Consider the following 12080-nt stretch of genomic DNA (forward strand, 5'->3'; position numbering starts at 1 on the left):
CAGTCTGCTGTGTCTTTAAAACTGTTCATTTTGCCTTCATTTTTAAAGATATTTTTGCAAGGTGGAGAATTATAGATTCAATTTCTTTCATTATTTTAAAGATGTCACCTCATTGACTACTGGCTTGCCTTATTTCCAAAAAGAAAACATTTTTATATGGTTCTCTCTGTGTGTCTCATTCTTCTCTGGTTGCTTTTGGGATTTTTCTCTCTAACTCTGGTTTCAGAAAATTCAGTGTGATGTGTCTTGGTGTGGTTCTCTTTGTATTTATCCTCCTTGGGATTTGTCACACTTGTTGGATTTGTAGACTACAGTGCTGCTCAAATTGGGATGTGGTGTTTCGGCTGGGCCTCCTGGAAAGTGTTTTTCTGTCTTTGAGTGGAAGGGCCAACCGATGTGTTATTAGCAACCTGGGTAACCACACTCCTTAGAATGCTGTCCGGGAGCCTGAACAAATGGTTAGAGCTGAGTGTTAATGGTCCTGTGGTATGCGGTGGAGTCTGGTGAGAATCTGAGTTACTTAGAGAATTAGGACAGCATTGCCACCGCCTTTGGGCACAGCTGTGGTGATGGATACACCACACGCTGCCCTGGATGCAGGAAGAAACGTGAGTCCTTTGGAAGAGAGGTGCAGTTAGCTTGGGGAGGAGGCCTCTCAAGCAGACCCATCTTCCCTGGCTGCTGGGGACACCATGGCCACACAGGCATGGAAAAGCCCGGGGGTAAAAAGATATCTCTGCGTTGCCTTTGGAATCTCCCCCCCCTAGAAGAGCTAGATCTGTTGGCACACATCCAAGTGCCTCCCTGAGAAGCTAGCATTGCTGAGCACTTGACTTCTCCTGGTCACCTCTTTGTCCCCATTCTCTGCCCCACATTTGCAGCTGTTCCTTTACCTCTTCTGGGTGTTGGCCCAAATATGGACCTCAGCTCTTTGTCCTTCCTGGCCATTAGAAACCACCTGTGGAAGGCCCACATCTGAGCACAGGCTCTACTGAAGGTTAGAAGGGAGGAGCTGCTACGTCACAGCCATGAGGACACCAGACATCAGATCTTCTTCGGTTCTCACCCCTCTTTCCTGCCAGGCCCCCACACTCCCTTCCTTGCCGGCCATCCCCCACGTTGAGGGTCACCCTCCCCTCCAAGGGGCTTATCTAGGAATTTTCCTCCCTGAAAGACACAGGACTAGACCTGAGGTGAGCAAAGGAGGTCCTCACTTCTGGGGCAAAAGTGAAGGAGGCACAAATAAAGACCATGATAAAGACAAGCCACATTTAGTGCAATATTTTTAAAGTCAAAAGTAACGTAAATACAACACAATGGCAAGAAGGTAAGCAGCCCAATGCAAAAATGGGCAAACGACTTGAACAGGCATTGCTCCAAAGAAGTTACAGAAATGGCCACCAGCACATGAAAAGATGCCCCAAGTTATTAGTCAGCAGGGAACTGCAAAGCAACGTCACACTACGATACCACTCCACACCCACAGGAATAGAAAGAATAAAAACATCATATAAAAATGGAAAATAACAAATGTTGGCAACGATGCAGAGAAACTGGAACCCTCACGCACTGCAGGTGGAAATGCAATATGGCACAGCTCTTGAGGAAGACTGTGGTGGTTCCTCAAAACATTAGCCACAGAATTACCATGTGACCCACGAGTTCCGCTTCTATGTACATACTCAAAATCATTGAGGGAGGGGGAAAAAAACGACCTTGCACACCGATGTTCATAGCAGCACTATTCACAGTAGCCCAAAGTGGAAACAAGCCCAAACTTCAACCATCAGATGAACAGATACGTGAGATGGGGCATCTGCGTGCAGGAAGTACTATCCATTCATTGAAAGCAAGGAAATTCTGACAGCCGGTATGACACGGATGACCCTGGAGGACACTGTGCTAAGCAAAATCGGCAGTCACAAAAGAACAAAGATCCTTTGACTCCTCTTACCAGATTTCCCTGGAGGACAGAAATCCATGGAGGCCAAAAGTAGAAATGGGGAGCACCAGGGGCTGGGGAGGTGGCCATGAGGAAGTTAGGGTCGGGTAGGGACAGAGTTTCTCTTTTGCCAAATATGAAAGTTCTGGGGATGGATGGATGGTGTTGGTTATCCAACAGTGTACACTGAATTATACACCTAAAAGTGGTTAAAATGGTCAAGTTTGTGTAATGTATATCCTACCACAACTTAAAACAACACTAAGGCAAAACTCCATGATAAAAAATAAAATAAAATTTTGACTAGAGATGAGATCCGTGCTATGACAAGCCACAGTGGAGCCCAAAACAAAGAGAACAGCCCCTCAAGACTGATCTTGCCTTTATTTAAAATGTGGGCATTTTGCTCATCATGGATTTTTTGTGTTACTTTTCAATAATACCACAGTAAAATGTGGTTTCTCTGGAGCACTGAGACCAACAACACCAACCCCTTACCTTCAGCACCCAGTGCCAGTACCCCACTTTCACGGCCCCAGTTCTAGCCAGAGGAGCGCTGAGTCCGTCCCTGAAATCATAAGTCTCCTTCAGTCCTCTGGCAGGGCCCACCCGAGGAACCCTGTCTCGCTTCGAGCAGGGGGCCTGGCCACTCCCTTCTGGGTCAGGGTCAAAACTTTTCCTCCCTTTGAATTCCCCACTGCCATCAGTCCACAGAATAAAACCAAAGTCCTCTTGGATTATTCTTTAGCCTTAAAAACGAAGGGAATTCTGACATCTACAGTGGCTGGACATTGAGGACACGATGCTAAGTGAGATAGGCCAGTCAGACAAACACAGTCACTGTAGGGTTGCACGTACACACGCTAGCTAGAGAAGCTGAATTCACACAGAGAGTAGAAGGGGGACTCCAGGGCTGGGGAGAGCGGTGGGGGTCCATGTCTCCTGAGGGCCGAGTTCCTGTCTGGGGAGAAGAAAAGGTTCTGGGGACAGAAGGTGGCAAGAGCTGCATGCGTATGGAAATGTACTCGGGGCCCCCGAGCCGTACCCTTAAATATTATTTAGAAAGTCATTATCGATATATTTTACCACGATACAAAATAAAAGCACCAAGCAAACACACACGCAGCCTCTGCTCCAGGTCCCCGTGTCTCCACGGCCGCTGGGCACGAGGAGCCTGCAGGCCGGGCTCCACCACCCTTTGCCCTCTGAGCCCTGTGGACCAACATCCCCCTTCCGTCCGCCCCACACCACCGCTCATAAAACAACAACGATAAAGATTTTCAACTTGACTTGGTAGAATAGAAACAGAAAAGATCCAGTTTGATTTCGGGAGTAACTAGGTTTTGTTCCCCAAACGCTTTTTCTGACCTTTAGGCTGTCAACCCTCCTTAATTCGGGAAGCCCACGGGCGGCTCCTCAGGCCTTGCCCTGGGTCAGGGGATTCACACAGGAGTTCCGGGCGCCACCGGGGACTGCAAACCGTCCTCACACCGAATGTGGCCCAGGGGCTGAGGCCCAGCGCTGCTGCGGTGCCACCCTAACAACACAGCCAGTGGGTGTCATCTACACAGCTGAGGAGCGACCCGCCAGCCCAGGGGTCCCAGTGACTGGCCCAAGGTCACACAGCTGGCCGAAGCTTTGGCTTTGGGCTCCGGCCCCTCCCCTGTCCCAACACCCCTCCCACCCGCTCCCCCCACCTGCCCCCCCCCCACCAGACATGCCCTCTCGCATCTTAACCAGAGCCCCTGACCTGGTTCAAGTCCACCTCCCTGCGAGGCTCCCCAGCCCCCACGACAATTAATGCAGGCAAATGGGAGGCCAGGGCCTCAGCTTGCTACAGCCAAGACCCAGGCTTGGCGGGGGGGTGTGCTGCTGTTCCTCATGCAAATGAGGCTGGGGGCCTTCAGGGCCAGGGCCGAGGCCCCTGAGAACGAGGCTCGATGGGCCCGCGGTGCCCGTGCCCAGGCTGGGACGGTGCGGCGGCCAGCGCACATTCCCAGGCCCGGCCTCCTCCGCGGGGTCGGCTGTCCTTTCCCACAAGGCCCCACATCTCTGCTTGGTATGCGCCAGGGGTCCCCGCCAGGGTCCAGCTGCCTTCCCAGGCCATTCAAGTCAACTCCAGCAAAGGCTTTCTGTTGTTATTACCACCCTCCACCATTAGCAGGGGCGGCTTTTGTCTTCCCAAATGGGAAAGTATCTTTTACTTTTCTCTTTTGACACTGACTATTTGGCCCAAAGCAGGGACCAATTAAACTAATTAATCCCTAGGCATTTTGCCGATGGAGAGACCAGGCTCTTACCCTTCCAGTCGCTCCAGAGGGAGCAAGCGGACTCACATCCTGCACGGCCCTGACCTCTGGGCCGGTGGGTGACCCTGAAGCCCCGGGCTTGGGCACGGGGCCCTCAGCAGGCCTCCAAGGGTTCAGCAAGTCGGGTCCTGAGGCTTCCTGCCACCCCCCATCCCACCTGCCCCACAGGGAACCTCAACCCCCCCCAACACACCCCCCCCCCCCCGCTTGGATCCAGGCCAGCCTGCAGCCCCGAGGGGGACCACTTCCCCGTCCATGTGCAATCAGCACTTTCTCTTAGAAGGAGGAATACGGGACCCCAAATTCAGAAAGAGCACGATGCGCTGAAAGGAGCTGCTCAAGGTGCAGCTTGGAGGCTCTTGGGGCCCCGGAGAGGGCTGTGGGGGGGCGGGGACAGCGGGGGTGGGGGGCTGTCCTTCGGGGCCCCTTCGCGCCTGCAGAATGGGTCCCGCGTCAAATGCGTTTTCTTCCTGGACAACAGCAGACTTTCCGGGGCTGCGGGAGGGAGGAGCAGCTGTCCACGCCGTTTCTTCGATACCATTCTGGCAATGCTCAGAAGCTGTTTTTCTCTCTTCCCTGCCGGCTCTGAGACCATCCACGGGGCAGTTGGACGCACATGTCTGCACATGGCTTCCCAGAGCGGCGTCTTAGAAGAGCGCGAACGTCCTCTTCCAAGAGCCCTTTGCCGCGCTCCTCCGGGCCCCCCTCCCGCCGCCTCCCGCCCCCGCCAACAGGCATGTTTCTGCGAACGCTCAAGACAGAAAACACGGGATTTGGGAAGTGTCTCTTTCATGGTCTCTTTCACATGTTTTCCGTTGTGCATCTTGGCTGAGCCGGGATTTTAAATTCCCAGCAGCTGTTCCCAGGTTGGTTTTCAAATTGTTTTGCACCTTGGACCCACCCACTGCCCCCCCCTCACCCCAAAAGGAAGAAAACCAGAGGGCACGGCCAGGGACTTGGAGCCTGTCTCGGGAAGCATTCTTCAGTCCTAGTTGCATGGTTTTACCCCCCCGTCTCCCCTTGCTGCGTGGAGCCCTGGGCTCGCAGACCCAAGATTCGTTCCGAGCCTTGCACCCATGGCACAACTTGACAAGCATCAGCTTCCAGAACTTTCCACAACACTGTGACCACAAGCACTCTGGATATGTGAGGCCGTGTCTCCCCCTTGTCTTCTGACACCCAGTCATGTCATTTCCCGGCCCGGAGGCCCCACCAGGGCCCTGCCTGCTGCCCCACCCCCGTTGGGTGTCTCTTGCTCCAAAAGAAGCGGAGACCCGGGACAGGGTGGTCAGGGCCCCAGCTCAGGGCCCCAGCCCTCCCAGCCAGCCTCACCCTGCAGCCCCTCCCTGGCCCCACAGACTGGTCCGAGAGGCAGCTTCCCATCCAGCAAACAGCCTACACTCCACTTCTGGGCCTTTCCACGCGAGTTTGCTTCCAGCCGGCGAAGGCCTGGCTGCAGGCCCCCCACCGCGCTGGCGGGGGAGTCTCCTAGTGCTCTGATACCAGGAGACCACAGCACCTTAAACTTCAGGGCTCAGAACAACACCAATTTATGATCATTTGGTGCTGGAAGTCGGGTGTCTAAGTGGCCTCACTCGGCTAAAATCCAAGTGCCAGGGCTGGTTCCTTCTTGGGGCCCTGGGGGGCATCCATGTCCCGGCTGTGTCCAACTTCCAGAGGCAGCTGCGTTCCTCGCTCACACACCTGTCTCTGTCTTCAAAGTGCGTCGTTACCTCAGCTTCCCCCATTATGTCACCTCTCCTCCGACTCTGACCCTTTTGTAAGGACCCTCGAGATTCCGCTGGGTCCGCCGGCGGCATCCATCCCCCGTCCCACAATCCTTAACCTCATTGCAGGAGCACAGTCCCTCAGGGCCTCTACCCAGCCAAGCACGGGCACAGTGCCTGCCACGGCCCCACTCACAGCAGACCTACTTCCTGACCCTGCCTGATGGCCCAAAGCGACGTGAGAAGTAACCAGACGGAAGCGCCAACCCCATGTCGCAGGTGGAAAGCAGAGATACATAGACCAGGTCACATCAGAGCGAGATGGGCAGGAAGGCCTTGCTCAGGGACCGTGCCAGGACTGTGGCCCATGGCTGCTCAGACAGCCGGCATCTGGGCCTCGAGGCAAATGGTGCAAGGTGGTTCAGCAATTCATGGCGTGGCGTGGGGCACGGCTCAGCGTGCAGGTGGGTCATGGCTGGAAACGGACGATCTCTCTTCCCTCCCCAGACCCACCTCTCGCCCCTGGAGCTGCTTGAGGAAAGAGCCCTGGACAGAGGGGCAGACTGAGCCGGGCAATGCAACAGCTCACATGCACACGTGCACACACAAACACACGCACGTGAGCAACTGGGCGTCCCGAGCCTCAGATCCTACCTCACCGTGTGCTGTGAGCAGATCACTGTGTGCACATTCCAAGCCCTGGACCTCAGAGGAAGGGGCAGAGCACGTCCTCTGCTTCCTCTTTTCTGCTTGGCCCTGACCGGAATGCAGACGGGATGGAGGGGGCTGCTGTAGACTTCTGAGACCATGAGGTCAGAGTTTCTTGTTGAGGACAACAGAGCAACAGGTGCCCTAGCATCCAGGCTTCTGACGTCCTATTGTCTCCATATGATCCTGAACCACGTGCATTCGGACCATAATGTGAGAAAGAAATGAACTTCCATCATGTTTAAGCCACTCTTGGTGGGGGAGAAGGATCCTTGTTCTAGCAGCAAGCCCTGACAGTGTCCTCACTGATACAGATTAGGGAGCACAGAAGGGCTGGGCGCTGCTCCCAGTGCTAACCCTCCCCAGTCTAGCCTTCATGGTCCAAGACACAGATTTTGTGAGCGAGAAAGCTGTTGACCCTTGGACTGTGGAAATCTTCATCAAATCTTTCATAAAAGCACTCCCGTGGATGCTTAAAAGGCAGACCACATCCTGATGGCCCCGGGACTTTAGGACTGGGTTGAAAAACTCAGAATGTAGGTGTGTGGGGGCTGCTGCTCCCTGCCTTCGGGACATGATCCAGGAGAGTCAGCACATGGCTTTGAAAACACAGTCTCTGGTGGAGGCGGAGGCCGGTGTCAGGAGTTCTCAGAAGGACACGAGGGCCAGCCCCAGGGCCGTGATCTGAACAAGGTATTACCTCCCTGCCCAAGCCCCTTGGCAGCAAGGCAGTCGCTCCTGAATGAGCAAGATGAGCTGAGAACAAAGGTCTGGAAACAAGAGAGAACAACCTTGTAAGAATAAAAAGCCAGGTCTGCCCAAAATCTTTAGGTGGGGTTCCTGCACCATGGAAATAACCCGTTGTCTATAGACCAGAAATTCACTAGTGTTAGAAGGAATTGTATTCCCAAATAAACCATAAGCCAGGCTTTCAAAATCATGCTGTGTTTTGAAACTTACCCCCCAAAGAAATCCCTGGTCACCCCAGGAATGTGGACGTGAAGATGAGCACAGGCCTACTTCGGGTTAGGCCTAGGGAGGACAGGGGGGCAGGCTCTCCCATCAGCCTTGCTGAGCGCCACACACGTCCTGGATGCTGCCGGACCCAGTGCCTGGAAGGGACCTCAGGGCTGTGTCCTCCGCAAGGAGCTGAGTGTGCTCAGAGCACAGGAGGGAGGGTTTGCATCACAATCACGTGGCCCAGAAGGCTGGGCGGTGGCGTAGACAGCCGACAGCCCCCAAGGCCATTTGCCTCTCCTTTCCCTCAGAGCACCAGTGTCCTTTAAGTTCAAGCCCGGGGCAAAGCTGCAGCCTGCAGGAAGGCTTCACAGGGACCTGCAACCCTGCGACCAACTTCCCACTAGTGGGGAGTGAGCAAAGGCACACGTGTGGCTTCCCAGGGGGGACGGTCTTGCACCCGACTCTCTTCTCGCGTCTCTCCCTGGCTGCACTGTAGGACTTGGACACAGGGTCACACACAAGGCTGCTGCGGGTCCCCAGCCCGAGGCAGGGTGAAGGGGAGGATCCGGAAGATTCTACGCTCACCACGTGTCCTCGGGGAACAGGTCATCCGTGTCTCCGTGCAGTCATCTCTAGAAGTGGAGATGGCAATCCCTGTGGCCTGCCTCAGCTGTCAGAGTTTGGCGAAGCGATGCCCGTAAAGCCCGGCCCTCGGCCAGCTCCCAGTGATGTCACCTCCTGCCTTGCGACCCTGGCACTTGGAGTCCCGGGACCTTGAGCAGAAGGCAGGTGGGGCACAGCCCATCCAGGAGACCCGAGGGCAGCCCACATAGCTCAGGAGGTACGGGAGGGAGAGACAGGGCGACATGTCTGGAGGGGCCCACGGAGGCCACAGGAGAGGGGCTAAAGCACGTGGCATCCATGGCAGGGACAACACAGGGGCTTAAGGTCACTAGAGGGGGCCCACTTCCTTTGGTGGGAGGAGGGGAGGTCTCTGGCTCAGCCCGTGAGAGCTGAGACCTTGGGAAGAGAAGGAATTTGCAGACAGGTCATGGGGGCAGTACAGAGGCTGGTGACGTCCAGCCCCCTGGGGGCACCAAGATCCTCTCGCCCTGGGCTGCACCCCAGCCGGGTCCCGGCTAGGCTGAAGGGTATGGAGGAGCACGGATGCGTCTGGGCCTCTGTCCCTTCTCCAGGGTCACTGTCCCTTCAGTGGCCTCCTGACCTACCTCCTTGCTACCACGCATGGGCAGCCCCGTGCCAAGAGCCCTCCGGTGTCTCTGCACCACGTGGAAGGTGCCTAGTGAATGTTTGGTGTGTGAGGGCCTGGCACACAGTAGGTGCCCTTTCAACGTCTAAGGAATGAACTCAGTGGGCACTCAGCAGTGTGGGTGCTTTAACTTTGGCCAAATCGGCCCTCGGTCTCCTGCTCAGAGTGGGTCTGGGGGCTCCCCCTGCCTGACCCTGTGCGCTCACCCTGGGGAGACCTCGGTCGCCCGGCTTCTCCTTGCCCACCTCTGCCAGGATCGGGGTGTCCTCAGGGGACCCTGAGGCGCGGGTGCCACAGAACTGGGAGGCAGTGTTCCTTTCTGTCTTCACATCGGGCTAAGACTCAAAACAAAACTGTCAGATTTCAGAACATTTCACAGCGGCAAAAATAACTGCACTTGGGGAAAAAACACGCAGACACTTCTCAAAGTCATCTAGTCGCTTCAACAATGTGCCAAAAGCTTCTGGAATTGACAGGTTCGGTTTGCCACGCACCAACTGTGCCTACCCTGCCAGCCTCATCTCCTGAGGCCCCCCGAGGCCCCCCGCGAACCAAAACCTCGGCAAACAAGAGGCAGCGGGGGAGACGCACACAGCCACCTTTGTCGGCCCCTACTAAGTGCTGGTTCAAATGCTGTCCCTGAAGTCCCAAACCGTGGATGCCACATCGGAGGGGACAGAGGCAGAGCAGGGAGGAGAGAGGCCTCGCTGGAAAGGTCCCTGACAGCATGCGGCGCACGTGCCGTTGACGATCTCACTGACTCCCACGAGCAGCCTGCAGAGAGGTGACCCCATTTTAGACATGGGCACTGACGCACAGGGACGTCCCTCGGGTCAGGGCCAGCCAGCCTCTCCTGGGAAGGATTCCAGCTGTCCTCCCAGTCCCCCTCCCCTCTTCCATAGTAACACAAGAGGTAGCCTGGCACACACAGCCCAGGCAAAAACAATGTTTCCAGCCTCCTTGGCAGGCAGGTGGGACCACACAAGGAAGCCTGGGTCGATTGGTACAAGCAGGAGGACTGTGACCAACGTCCTGGTTGTGCTCTCCCCTCCATCTGGGATGGCAGGAGCTCAGGCAGCCACCTTAGACCCATGAGGACAGCAGAGCCACAAGACGGAAGGAGCCTGGAATGCCAACACTGTGGAGCTGCCATGGGCACCTAGACCATGTCCATGGGCTTATGAGGCAAAAGAGGAGGAACACCTGCCCTAAGTTAAGCACCTGGAGACAGGTTTGCTGAGCCAGCTCCCCCTGTGGTTCTGCATCAGGAGACCAATGCTGAGAAGCCTGGGTCTTATCCCAGGGGTGGGGAGCCAGCAGAGAGGAGGGTTCTAAGCAGGGCGGTGATCTGATGCCACTCGTGTCTTTCCGTCTTTCAAACATCCACACGGATTGCAGCAGGTGATTTGGCCCCGGAAGTCTGGGAGGTGATGGGGCTCAGACCAGGGTGATGGCAGAGAGAGGGAGCAGTGTGGCTAGATCCAGGACACATCCCAGAGGAGGGAAGGCACACTGGAGAGGAGACAGGGGGCTCCCACACTTACCCTGAGCAGCTGGGGTGACAGAGGCCTGCTCAGAAAGGGGGGTGGTGCTCCAGGTCCCAGCTCGGGGGGTGAAGTCTGAGACACCTGTGAGGTGTCCAGGGGAGAGGTCCGGCAGGCAGGCCAGGATTTTGGAAGGCGGCGTGGAGCCATAAGCAGGGACGTTACCAGCTTGCAGTTAGTCGTGAATGCCAGGGAGGACGTAAGGTCGGGTCAGGAGCTCTCACGAAGAGGGTCCGAGGGGCACCCGCGCTGGGTGGGGGAGGGCGTCCTCAGAAGAGCCTGGGGAGAAGCAGTCAGGGAGGCGACGGGAAGTCAGGCAGGGCAGGCTCCAGGAGCCCCGAGAGGGAGCGGCCACCCGTGTCAGCGCTGCCCACGAGGCCGGCCACGCACCTCCTTACAGGCTGGCCACTGGGGCCGCTGGGACAGTGGCCGCTGGGGAAGGACGGAGTGGCAGTCAGACTGCAGCAGATCCGGGAGAGGGGCTCCGGCGGGGTCCTGCTCTGCAGAAGCTGCCCCTGAGACGAACGGAATGTGGGCAGCTGAGGGGAGGGCGACAGGGCTGGGGCTTAGGGAGGCCCGTGGAGCCCGCAGAGCCTGAGGTGCAGGACACCGGGGCCGGCACAGCGCTCGGTGTTTCTCCAGATCCCTGGGTCTGTTCTTGTTGCTGTTGTTTTGCCAAACTCTGATCCAGACCGATTTTTACCAAATGACACTCTTAAATGCAATCCTTAATAGTCTGGCTTTTTAAAACTTGCTTTCTCCCCACCCCCTTGGCAATATTCTCAGTGAAGTCGCAGCTTTGATGGGTTAACTTTTTTGGTAATACCCATGACACCAAATACACGTAAGAGGTCCGTCCGGGCATCTCTAAGAAACTAGGGACCCACCCGGCCTACCCCGCTTTTGACACGGAGACGGGAGGAGCACCCCAGGGTTGTCCCTGGTGTCAGGTGACCTGGGGCCAACGGCGCCTCGGCGCCTCACCTCTCACCGGCAGGGTGACCTCAGGCAAGTTACGAAAGCCCTCCAGGCTCCACCTCCATAAACAGGTGACAATACTCAGGAGTGGGCGTGAGGAGGGAGCGAGATCGCCCCGAGCCCTAAGCAGAGAGCTGGTGCTCCGGCCAGAGGCCCTGGGCACAGATGCTCCCAAGGACTGTTTGGAAGGTCGAACAAGATCCCGCGGGACCTGCCAGTGCCTGAGCCTAGCCCGCCTCACCCTAGCCCGGCCCTACAAGGCCTGTAACATACTCGAGCAAGACTCTGGGACACATTACACCCCAGGAACCAAACAGGAGCAGGGGAGGGGCCCACATGCGCCCGTCTGGGCCATCCGCACCCCCAGGGACATTAGTCTGTCCAAGGACCCCCCCACCCCTGCGGAAAGATGCTCACGAGCCTCAGAGGGCCCAGCCTGGGAGGGTCTTGGGTAAACAGCTCAGCGCCCTGGAGGGAAACACACCATCCCACCCATTTTTCACCATCTCTCAATGTGGTTCTCTCTGAGCTACCAAGAGCTGCAAACAAAACCTCGCTCCTCCTTTCCGGAGATGCCCCCTAAATCCTGCCCTTGTCCGGGTGGGACACCAAGGCAGCGAAAGTGATGACATTTCAAAACAG

This window comes from Mustela lutreola, chromosome 7 (genome assembly GCF_030435805.1).
Source record: "Mustela lutreola isolate mMusLut2 chromosome 7, mMusLut2.pri, whole genome shotgun sequence".
NCBI lineage: Eukaryota > Metazoa > Chordata > Mammalia > Carnivora > Mustelidae > Mustela > Mustela lutreola.